Source organism: Lagenorhynchus albirostris, chromosome 8 (assembly GCF_949774975.1).
Source record: "Lagenorhynchus albirostris chromosome 8, mLagAlb1.1, whole genome shotgun sequence".
Taxonomy (NCBI): domain Eukaryota; kingdom Metazoa; phylum Chordata; class Mammalia; order Artiodactyla; family Delphinidae; genus Lagenorhynchus; species Lagenorhynchus albirostris.
Window position 1 is genome coordinate 26244646 of NC_083102.1, and position 12694 is coordinate 26257339.

Genomic DNA, 12694 nt, shown 5'->3' on the forward strand with positions numbered 1-12694 from the left:
TCTTCAGAACCTCTTTACAGAAGTTCTCTTTGACCTTCAGGCTTTCATAGAGTCTAAGCATCACATAGCTCACCATCAAATTTGTCTCCACTGCAGTCTCACATGTGCTTGTGCAAGCACTTTCTGTGCCAGCTTCCCCATCCCCATTAGACCCTGGGGTTTGTAGGGGAGAGTCCTTGTCAGTTTCTGCTCACCATTACATTCCCCCAGAGCCCAGCACTGTGCTTTGGAGAAGCTTGATAAATATTTGTAGAAAGGGTGAAAGGTGAATATGAGCCGTGTGTGAAAGCATGTAATGTTGGCCAAATTTCCAGCTCATATGTTAGTGCAACTGAACATCAGAAGACGTAATAGATGGTTTAATTTATCTGTTTGGAGTATTGAAATGTAAAGATTTCAGTGAATGAAGTGTGATTCGTTCCTGCCCCTGCTTTTGATTCCTTAGGGAATCATTTGCCGAGTGCCTTTGATGAAAATATTTGCATTTTGCTTAATTTTTGTTTGTTTTCTTGTTGTCCTCCGGGAGCGGAATGCCTGTCTGACTCCCCCTGACAGATCAGCTATGGCAGGTCTGCTGTTATAGAAAATTCTCCACCCCAAAGGCTGTAGATCTCCTGCAGGGAAGACTGAGCAAATGCTGTCATTAGCAGCCATGCAGTGCTGAAGACATGCAGTGAGAAAATATGTCAGGCATTGTTTCAACGTACAGGTTTTAGCAGAAAACCATGAAGAATTTTCAGGATATTGATTACAGATTAAAACAACAATAACCTTTAACTTAAATCCTGAGAGTTCCTCTTGTCATTTTTATTTTCTTATTTTTCTTGTCAATTAAAAAAATTCATGCATTTGCCCCCATATTTTTTAAGGAAAGATGCTTTCATCAGAGAATATTTTAGCTCTACTATTTCACTTCACTTTTTACATAGTCTATTTCATATTTCTTGTTTTAAAATCATCAAAAGAAACCTTCCCTAAAGCTAGGACAATAGGCATATAGAGCTTCCTGAGATAAGATCTCTTTTTTCTTTTTTTTTTATGTACGTGTAAGCACACTGCACTGTTTTGTGCATAACCGTCAGTGAATATTTGTTGAATTAGTAAGCACTGAAAATAGTGACATAATCTGTACACTTCTCTAACAAATCATTCTGAGAAACAGTAACATTTCATTTAATTTGGTCAAGACAAAAATGTCTTTTACTATTCAAAACTATCAACTAGAGTAATAATCCTTTGCTCTGTATGGGGCAACAAAGTTGGGTGAATGGACTGATTTGACCAAGAATGAATTCCCTTGAAAATAACAGTAATGAGAATAATAGTCAAGATTAAAAGCAGATTGTTGATGGGGTACTTCTGAGATAATTGTCTTCAAGATCTTTTCTTTCAGGTTATTATACTTCAGGGTGTATCTATGCTTCGTTGATAATTAAAGAAGGACTTGAAAGGAATTAAAACATTAGAGGTTCAAGTGTAAGACATAGTAAGAAAGGAGCCACAGAATGATTACTGAATACACTGGCATCTAAATAAATAGTTATAATAGAAATTCTCTTATCTGATGAGTAGAACCTGTTGTTGGTTACATCACTGAAAAGCAGTGAATGTGAGGAAGTATTAAAAAGTGATTAATACATACCTTAAATATTGTATTTTAATCTAAAACATACAAATTTATTGTTTAGTCACCAATCTTTTGAGATGAGGCCAAGAATTTGAGTGGTGTCTTCTGATTGAAGGTCCTCATCTTCTTTTTTACACAAACCACACCCATAATGCATCATTCACATTTCCAGTTTGAGTTTCATCATAGTAGAAAAAGAAGTTAACACTTGTAAAGCAATCTAAAAGTGTAAGCATTTTAAGTTTTTATCATAATATTTTACAGTTGTCTCACTCGCACTTAATTTAACAGCATTTTAATCAATTCTTTATAAAATATTCAAAGAAACATCCTTATTTCATAGAAACATCTCATCAATTTTTATATAATGTTAATTTATGTAATTACAGTGACAAGAACAACTGGCTTTCACAGGGAAAGAAACAAGCACGACTGATTTTGACTTTGGTAAGTAACATAGGTCAAGGAGCAAGAAAAGAGCAGGGCTTCCCTGGTGGCGCAGTGGTTGAGAGTCCGCTTGCCGATGCAGGGGACACGGGTTCGTGCCCTGGTCTGGGAAGATCCCACATGCCGTGGAGCAGCTAGGCCCGTGAGCCATGGCCGCTGAGCCTGCGTGTCCGGAGCCTGTGCTCCGCAACGGGGAGAAGCCACAACAGTGAGAGGCCCGCGTACCAAAAAAAAAAAAAAAAAAGAAGAGAGCAGAAGAGCCCAGGTTACCTAGAGGATAGTCTATCAGCGATTGGACAGGTCATCCGCAGCCTGTGTTTTACAGGTGGAATGAAGAGCATTAGTGAATCCAACTTTGGTTAATTCTAATCCAACAATTTTCTTTTAAAAAATTACTTTTCCTTACTTTAAAGATAACATTAATTATAGAAATTTTAAAAAATATGAAAATAAAACCCACACAAACACAATGCACCACTTGGAAAATCACTATAAATATTTTCCACCATTTCTTCAGTCATTCTAAATCCATAAAGTTCTTTTATGCATGGATCACATACAATACATTAGTTTTTAAAAATAGTCCATGTTTTTAGCTAATAGTGCATGTATGAATATACCCTAGGATATAACAATATGTACTTATAATGAGCCTGTCATAACTCATAAATATTAGTAGTGATGTTGGACTTAAAATCAGAGTTTCTGGATTTCCTTCTCTTCCATAAACACCCTATACAAAAGAAAGATTTTTCATAAACAATATAAAGGATGTGAATCACTAATATGAAAATTATATAAACATTTAAAACACTTATTACGTTTTTGAATATTATATTCTTTAAACAGTGCCTTAACCATTTACAAATGAAGATACATGGGTAACATTAGAGACACTCCCAAGATTACCCTGCTAGGTAATTAATGGTAGAGTCAGAATTAAAACCCAGATCTCTTCTCCATATTGTAGTATCTATTGGTACCTGTGAAAAGTCTAGTCTTCATGATCTAGGTGAACAGTATGCTGTAATGGTCTGAGGGTATTTATTTTCCTAAATGTACTTTCCTCCAATAAAATGGCAGATTTCTAATACCTTTAACTATATTTCCCATTAATAATTAAAAACTATAGCAATTTTATAAGCAGTTACAGAACAGCAATAAAATATCTTCAAAAAACAAAACTCTGAACTGCTTTTTCAAAATGGTACCTGAAATTAAAAGAATTTCAAACTTGTTAGAAGTAAAAGCGCCCTGTGTTACTGGCTCCAAAGTCTGGTACATAATTCTGAAGCCCAGTTTTAGACTGCAGACAACTCCAAATTAAGAACTACCTCGGCTCAGCTCACTTCATCACGCACCTAGCACAGCGCCACATAAAATGGTGCATACTTGTTGGTTGACTGACTGCCTCCAGTCATTTTTTTTCTTTAATAGAATCTCTAAGTCTTTTTAAAATGTTGTATGTATTTTATTTCTCTTCATCTTGAGCCTGGAAAGAAGAAATGCTTTCTCCACACACCTCCCGTATTCAGTGCCAGAGTCAGGTAGAACTGTTGTCCTGAGCTAAGGGCCTGGGACAATTAAATCGTGTGGTTGTATTTCCTGCAAAAGTGTGTGTAACTGGTGGTGAGACAAACAAGTGGCCCTTGTAAGAACTTCAATCTCTTCATTGATATTCAAGCAACTAAAACAACTCGGTCCAACAGTTACCGAGGACCTGCTGCAGGTCAAGGTGTGCTTTGAATTTACATACATTCCCTTTTCAATCATTACAGCAACCTTGCAAGTCAACGAAGTGATCACCCCTGACTTTTCCTGGTCAGAACCCCTTCTCATATCGGGAAATGCCCCCATAATTCTTCTGTGAACTCCCTTCTCTGCCTAACATAACTTGCAGGTGTCTGTGGAAGCTGTTCATTTCAGTTTTGTGCATGCTCTCTGACCGCATCTGAGAGATCCAGGTATGATTATCCAACCATGTTGGGTCCTTTCCTCAGATATTGGAACTAGAAAAAGGAAGTTAATATCTTTCTCCCTCTAATGATTGAACTCTTTAATGTGTAAATGTGTAAGGTGTTGGCAGGTGTATTTTATCGTATTTTTGAGGTGACAAAAGAGCTGGAATGCTGGAAGAAAGAAAAAATGGCAACCGGCAGAAAGAAGCAGAGACAAAGGATGGATCAAGGTTCGGATTAGTTCCCTGTGCCTCCATTCACTCGCATCCCGTCCTCAGGGCATTCTGTAAGGCCTCCTTGCAGGGATGTGCCCTTTGAAAATGTCTGGTTCTCAAATCCATTCATAATACCTCCCTTTATTGTCTCTCCCCATTTCTACCTTCAACTCAATTCCCAGCCACACTGTACTACTGACAATATTTTAAGTCTATCACGTTGAGTTTTAGTTCTGCCCTAGTTTTCCCTGGATGTCCAACCCTCCCCTTCTCCCCTGCCTTCCCTACCTCCCCAACATTCATCTGCAGGTTTACAACTTTCTTCTTCAAGGGCATCAACTTTGACCCCTCCTCCAGTCAGAGTAAAACACCTTTTTATGTCTTCCTAAGCAGCCCTCACTTTGCCTGTTTTAGAGCTAACTTTGTCATCGTATACTCTAATTAAATGCTAACGTACTTGACTGGATTCTCTGTTACAGTGTGAGCTCCTCGAAGATACAGATCATAACTGTTTTTGTTTTTCTCACCGCTATACATCTAGCACACATAGCACTGTTCCCGGCACAGAGCAGGTAAGCAAAAAGTATCTTTGAATAAATAAAAGATTAATATATATTTTAATATCACAGAGTAAGGAGATCTCTAAGTCAAATATTCCTAAGTATTGTGATTGAGCACTCTTTAAAAACTAAAATTGGTGTTAAGCTCTTTTTTTTTTTTTTGCGGTACGTGGGCCTCTCACTGTTGTGGCCTCTCCCGTTGCGGCCTCTCCTGTTGCAGAGCACAGGCTCCGGACGCGCAGGCTCAGCGGCCATGGCTCACGGGCCCAGCCGCTCCGCGGCATGTGGGATCTTCCCAGACCGGGGCACGAACCTGTGTCCCCTGCATCGGCAGGCGGACTCTCAACCACTGCACCACCAGGGAAGCCCTTAAGCTCTTTTTTAAGAACTAAAATTCTCATACACTATTCCTAGCAACACTGTAACACTTGTTCTATACACTTCCTTCTTTTTCTCTTCTCCCCATCTTGGCTGGAGTCAGTCCCTCTGCTTACAACATGGTTTCTTCCTCCTACACTTCAGTAACTAACACCCACCCTCCTGCCCTATTACCTTCCATCTCCTTCAGGAAGCCTCTCCGAACCACTGACTGGTGGAACTTCCTCTTCACTCTCAAAGAACTTGGTTTTTAGTTCAAATTCGATTTCTACCGCACTGCATGACATAGGGCAAGTAACTCACACACTTCGGCCTGTTTCCTTATTTCTAAAATGAAGGGGTTGAACTTGATCAATCATCTTTAATTTCTTTTTTAGCAGCCAAATTCTCTTAGTTTATACATGAAATTCCTTTATGAAGTCCAATCTATCCATTAATGGAAGTCTTGTCAGAGAGTGAATGTATCTTCTCTCCAGTGAGCTAAGAATCATCTTGGAATCATGGGAACTACCCCAGCCAACATTGCCTAAAAGAGGCCACCCTTGTGATCACCAGAGGGTGCCTCTCTCAGAAGGTAGACCACTGCAAGGGGCCTTGGTCATATTATCACTTAAACGTCCTCTCTCTGATGCAAGAGGAGATAATCAGCTTCTTTCTTATCTGCAAGTGGAAATGAAAGCCTTCCCTTCTCCTAAAAGCGATGCTCAGGGAAGGAGATTGAGTTCATAAAGGGGTGAACATGAAGCCAGTCCTGAAAAAGCACTCTGTGGACCAGCTGGGGCCCTGGAAGTAGCTGTGCATGGGAACCAGAAAATGCAAACACTAAAGAACCAGTAGTCTCAAGTATCCAAATTTGATTACCTTGAGCCACATTTTAACATTTTGTTAACTTGACCATTCAAAATTTCTGTCATCAGACCAATTTGTTGTAGTAATAATACCCAGTCCCACCCTCTCCATACACTAGGTTAAAAATAAATATAAAGCAGATCTCCTTCTAAAACAAGTGAACACAAATCAGAAAGTTTATACTGGAAAAGACCATGGTTTCCACTTCGTTGACCAATCTTTGCGGTAGAGTTTTATGACTCTCACAAAGTAAACATTGTTTTGGCACCATGTATATTTCAAATACTAATCAAGAAAATAATGGCTAAAAGTGCCAAGACTCAAGGCTTAGATGAGTCCGTTGGATCGATTTCTTTGCTGGAGCTAAAATTTAATAGCTTGCCAAGAGAGCCAATCAATGATGCATTCTTTTTAAAAATAATTCTATCTCAGTGTTTCACTTTTCATATAGAAATGCATGCTCTTCCTCACTGGCTTTGTACAGAAAAATTACATTCTAGTGAATTTGCTAAAAATTCAAATTTACTAGTATTTTAAAATTTTAAAGAAAGACCATGCTTCTGTGGTTTAGCTTGACTGGCTTTTATACTCGAATATCATTCAGTATCAACATTACACAGAATATTGCTTGGTCAGAGATGGAGCAAAAGTAGAATAGGATGATTTGTTTAGGAGAGTCTTAGAAGGAGTCTCATTGATACAAAATACAGCTTGGATCCAAATAATGGAAGAAGGAAGTAAAATAAGTACCTTTATAATGTCACATTTTCTTTGGGTAACTTGAAAAGTTCTGCCTACTGTGGTTATTTACAGGATTTAAAACCAATGTGGGGCTTCCCTGGTGGCGCAGTGGTTGAGAGTCCGCCTGCCGACACAGGGGCCACGTGTTCGTGCCCCGGTCTGGGAGGATCCCACATGCCGCGGAGCGGCTGGGCCCGTGAGCCATGGCCACTGGGCCTGCGCGTCCGGAGCCTGTGCTCTGCAACGGGAGAGGCCACAACAGTGAGAGTCCCGCGTACTGCAAAAACAAACAAACAAAAAAAAAAAAACAAAAGAAACTAATGTGATGTAACTACTAGGGAAAATGTATTATTTGAGAAGTTATGAGGGACAAAAGCCCGAGGTGGTCTGGTCTCCTGGTATATCATATTGACTCAGTGCGAACCAAGTACCTTTGCTTCTCAATGCATTTTCGTCAAAAGGTGGGGCTGCATTTCACAGAGAATTTACCTCTAAAGAGCTGAGAAAGGTTAGAATGTTTATGCATATGTCAGTGAATCTTCAATTTTACCCTTTGTTACATTCAGTTTTCTTTTTTTTTTTTAATTTTATTTATTTATGGCTGCGTTGGGTCTTTGTTGCTGCGCGTGGGCTTTCTCTAGTTGCGGCGAGCGGGGGCTACTCTTCATTGCGGTGCACGGGCTTCTTATTGCGGTGGCTTCTCTTGCTGTGGAGCACGGGCTCTAGGAGCGCAGGCTTCAGTAGTTGCAGCATGCGGGCTCAGTAGTTGCAGTGCGTGGGCTCAGTAGTTGTGGTGCACGAGCTTAGTTGCTCCGTGGCATGTGGGATCTTCCCAGACCAGGGATCGAACCCGTGTCCCCTTCATTGGCAGGAGGATTCTTAACCACTGCGCCACCAGGGAAGTCCTCAAATTTCTTTCCAATTAAAAAAAAAGACTTGATTATGCAATATAGTGTAGTTTTCTAAACATTTTATGTATCCCAACAGCTACATTTTCTTCTGTCATAGTTAAAGGACTATTTTAATTATTGTTGATTCATTAAAAATTTTAAATACTTTAACATTGATATTTGATTTTTAAGATCGACATGATCATGTTGGTGTTTTATCCCAAACAATACCATTATCCCATTAATTAATTCTAGTTGAGCTCTCATATGTGGCATGGGGAGGGGATGAAGCAGGTAGTCGGTAGAGGCTTCTAAACTAACAATTTGCAATTTAGGGACAGAGAGAGTTTGCAGCCACAAACTGTTTGTAAAAAGAGGTATTTTGAATCTCAGAACATACTAATCTGTTGGCTGCATGTTACAATTTCTTTTAGAAAGTGGTCCCTTTGAATTCTATGAAGCCAAACAAAAGGAAAGAAAAATTACTTGAAAAGTGAATTGGGTGCTGAGTAAAACTTCTTCCCTTTTTCAGTGATGTATCTTAGAACCTGAAATAGTAATTTCTCTTATTTTGTCATGCGCCTTATTTCAGCACACCAAACACTAAATGAAGTGTAATAGACTGTATAGAAATGCCAAGACAGGTAACAATTTACATGTTCTCTTTTGTATATAAAGTCAATATTATATATTATAAACCCTGTGGGATGCTGACACAGAAAAATCCATGTTCAAATCAGTTCTTGTACAGATAAATGACCTCTGATGTAAACTAGACAGTGATTAGCCAACATCTTTTCTGATCTATTTTTCTAAAACAGAAACTACAGAAATAGATAAATTGTGACTATTCCAATTTTTAAAATTATAGTTACATATGAGATAAGCTTTGAGAAAAGATTTGAAAGACTTGTTTTTCTTTTGCAGTGAATGCTTTCTAACTTTTCTTATATAATAAGCCCACTTTAGACTTTTATGTATAAAGCATGATCTCCTTCAAGGCCTTCATGTTCTTGATGGCATTTAAATGTTGCTAATAGCAACAAATAGTTGAACTACTAAAAACAGCAACACAAATATTGTACATTTGTAAAGTCTTCTCATATCTGTGTAATCATCATAACAACTTGGGTGGGCAGAGCTGAGAGGAGATATGGGTAGCCTTGTCTTACAGATGAGAAAATTGTGTTTCCCAAAAGATAAATGGTTGACATTGTCCCAGACTCCAACAGGGTGGCTGGAGGTCTCTGCAATTTTATTCATGGTCACAATAAGTCTTAAGGAACCAGAGCATGGCACATCCAAGCTGGAAGGCATCATTGTTCAGGTTAAGGAGGGAGCTACTTATGAATAAGAAGGTATTGTTTCAGACAGGCACGGACAGCCCCTCCACCAGGATTTTCCTAAACCTCTCTCCAAGCTGGCTACCTCAGTGCTTCAGCTTACCACTTGGAGAATGATGCCCAACTCAAGCCAATTACATATTTTTCATTGTATTTTCTCCTGTCTCTCTAGATATTCTTTTTTTTTTTTCCATTTCAAAATGTGTAAGGAAATAGAGAGTAAGAGAAGAGAGTAATGGATGGGGAAAGGTTGTCCTTTTAAAAGGATGGTCAGTGAAAGCCTTTCTAATAAGGTGATTTTTGAGTACTTACAAACATATATCCAGTAATCCCAAAGAAAATCCTGACAAATTGAATTCAACACCACCTGTTTTTAAAAAAATACTGTAGCATACAATAAGGCTTATCCCTAGGAATGCTAGGCTAGCTTAACATTCAGAACATTTCTTAAATAATTTATGAAATTGAGATATTTAAGGACATGGCTCACCTCTTTTAGTCAGCACTGTACTGGAAGTACTTAACAATGAAGTAAGACAAGGAAAACAAATGGTTGTTGTAAAGAAATAAATTTGGCGTTATTTGTAGGTTAGTTAAGTCTACATATAAAATTTAAAGTTATTAACAAATTTGAGAGCTACCATATGTACCTTACCAGATATTAAGACTTATATAACTGCAGAAATAAAAATAGCATGATGTTGGTACAGGGATAGCCAAATAGACCAGTGTAACCAATGAATAGAACAGAAAACAGGAACGCGTACGTAAACTTATGTGGGAGTTCAATAAAATAAGAGAACTGTCATTACAAATGGTAGGAATGGTTGGGCTAGTCAATAAATGGTGATGAAAAAAACTGACAACCCATATAGGTAAAAATAAAATTATATCTATTTCTTCATATTATATATAAAATATATTTCATATTAAAGACCTCAATATGAACACTATTTAAAACTTTGAGAATAATTTTTAGGAAAATGTCATTATGACATCAGAGTAGGGAAGATTTAATAAGCAAAACTCAAGAAGCAAAAGTATAAAGGACAATAATGATAAGTATTTCTAAAAGTTTTACATTTCTGAACCAATAAGGACACCATCAACAAACTAAAAATCAAGCCACAAGTTGGAAGCAGTCTGTGGTGCAGAAGTAGTGAGATCCAGTGTCTATCTAGGATGGGATCAGGAATGTCACAAAAGAAGAAACCCAACTTACCAATAAAAGGTGGAAAGATGCTCAGCCTCACTAATAATTATAGAACTACAAATTATAATAACAATGAAACGCTATTTTACCAAGACTGGCAAAAATGAATGACAATGATAATATCCAAACAAAACTTTGAGGGGATAGGAAGAAAAGGGGGTCTCTCATATCCTGCTCTTGGAGAAAGTAATTTGTTAATACCTTAAAAAGCTGATGGTGTTAATATCCTATGAACCTGAAATAGCATGCGTAAGTATAAACCCTAGAGGAGCTCTTGCATGTGGGCACAAGGAAACGTCTATGCTTACTTTTAAGAGTAAAAAGAATGGAAACAACTCAAATGTTAACCAATGTAGGAATGTAAAAATTAACTATAGCATATTCATAAAAAGGACAAACTAGACTTACATGTATCAATTAGGCTGAATCTCAGAATTATAAGTGTAAAAGGAAAAGAGCAAAATTCAGTGTCTTCACTATGCTATGCCACCATTTGTGTAACTCTTAAGCACACAGAACAGTATAACTCGTATGATCTAGCATAAAAGTACAAAATATGTGGATGAAAAAATACACATCAACTTCAGAATATTAGTCACCTCAGGTGATAGAGAGATGGGAATAAGGTGAGAGAAATCTTCTACTTTAACTGTAATACTTTATTTAAAAAAAATTCAGGAGGGGATAACCTGGGTTAGTTGTGAACAAGAAAAAAAAGTTGTCAACATAAAACTAGAGATATTCCCCCCCCATCTCATTAATTTTAAGTCTCGGTTATACATGTGAGCTATTATTTTGATCCTTTTTTTTACTCTAGATCACATTAATGTGTCGCTAATTTCCACCTCTACCCAGAGAGAAATTCAAGTTCAACAAGGAAATAGCTTTTGCACCCTTCCCAGAAACTCCATTGTAATTGATAGGTGGCTTAAAGTGGCTTAAAAAACACAAATTCATTATTTTATCATTCTGGGGGTCAGAACTCTAAAAACGATCAGGCACGGCCTATTCCTTGCCTTTTCCAGTTTCTAGAGATCTCCAGCATTATTTTAGCTCAGGGTCTCACTTCACTCAGACCCTCCTACCTCCCTCTTGCACGGACCCTTGTGATTTCAATGGACCCACTTGGATAATCCATGATCTTCTCCCCACCTCAAGGGGATGAGAATCCCTTGAGAAATCACATCTGCAAAGTCCCTTTTGCCATGTAAAGTAACATTTTCACAGGTATTAAGAATTAGGATGTGGACATCTTTTGGAAGGCCATTATTCTACCTACCACAATAGGCATTATTTCTCATTGTGTTTTCTCCTGTCTCTCTACATGTTCCCTTTTTTCAAAATGTGTTTATTTCTTCCTCTATCACTTGCTCTCTCTTAATCAGTTTGTCTGATATTTGTCTGTCGTATTAGCTACACCCTGACAGCTGTGGCCTGAGTGTGGGGTTTTACAGTATAAAAGGCTGGAAAGGCCTGGTCAGCCAGGCTGGAAGTTCTGTTCATGTTAATTTCCCCCTACCTATCATTTCCTTCTACTTCATCAAACAAAACTACTTTCATTGTGGTCTGAGTGGTTCTAAAGTAACCCCTGGTAGGATGCCTCCTAAACCCTTGTTAAAGGGAAAGGGTATCCTTCGCATCCCCACTCTGCGTCCCGCTCCCAGAACTGCTCATTCTCTACGATGGAAGCCTCTGAGCTTCCTTTCTTTCCCATCCTCAGTTCTTGGAAACACCTACGGAGGCGAGCGCCTCAATTTACGACTCCCTCGAGGACCCAGGTCTGGAAGCGAACGCACGGGTCTCCCCCACCCCCGCCACCCCGCCCCTCGCCTCTTCCCACAACCCGGCTCTGGGACCCGTCAGGCTGGTTCAGACATCTGGGGAATTAACATGTCCCGCCCATTCCTAGCCTCGAGCCGCGCAGGCTCCGCGCCTCCGCCCTCGTTCCCTCGCCGCTTCCAGCTCCTACGCGTGGAAGCCGCTACAAAGGGCTTGAATGAAACGTGTGTGGGTTTAGTGACCTCGTAAGCCGCCAGGGGATCCCGTCTCCCCACAAACCAGCGCGTCTCTCGCAGGAGGCTGAGCAGGGGGAGGAGGCAAGGAGCGGAGCGCTGGGTTTCGCGTGCGCGCGCTGCGGCTGGAGCGGCGGCGAGGGGCTTCCTGGCCATGCACCGCCTCGCCCGCGGCGGTTCCGGGCACCACTCTCTCCGCCCGGGCTGCGCCCGCTGTCGCCGCCACAAGCTCCTGCGGCCGCCGGCACTGTCCACCGAGGAGCAGAGCTAGCCCTCCCCACCACCGATTCCCTTCTCCGCGGAGACGCGCCGCCCAGCAGCCCGCGCCGCCCCCTGGTCAACTTTGAGCAAGAGGAGAGACAACTTTGGCCGCGGCCGCGGGCTTCGCATCCCGCTTCTCCTCGTCTGCAGGAGCCTCGCGAGTCGCTGGGGTTAGGTGGGGCGAGAGTTACCCCGGCGCA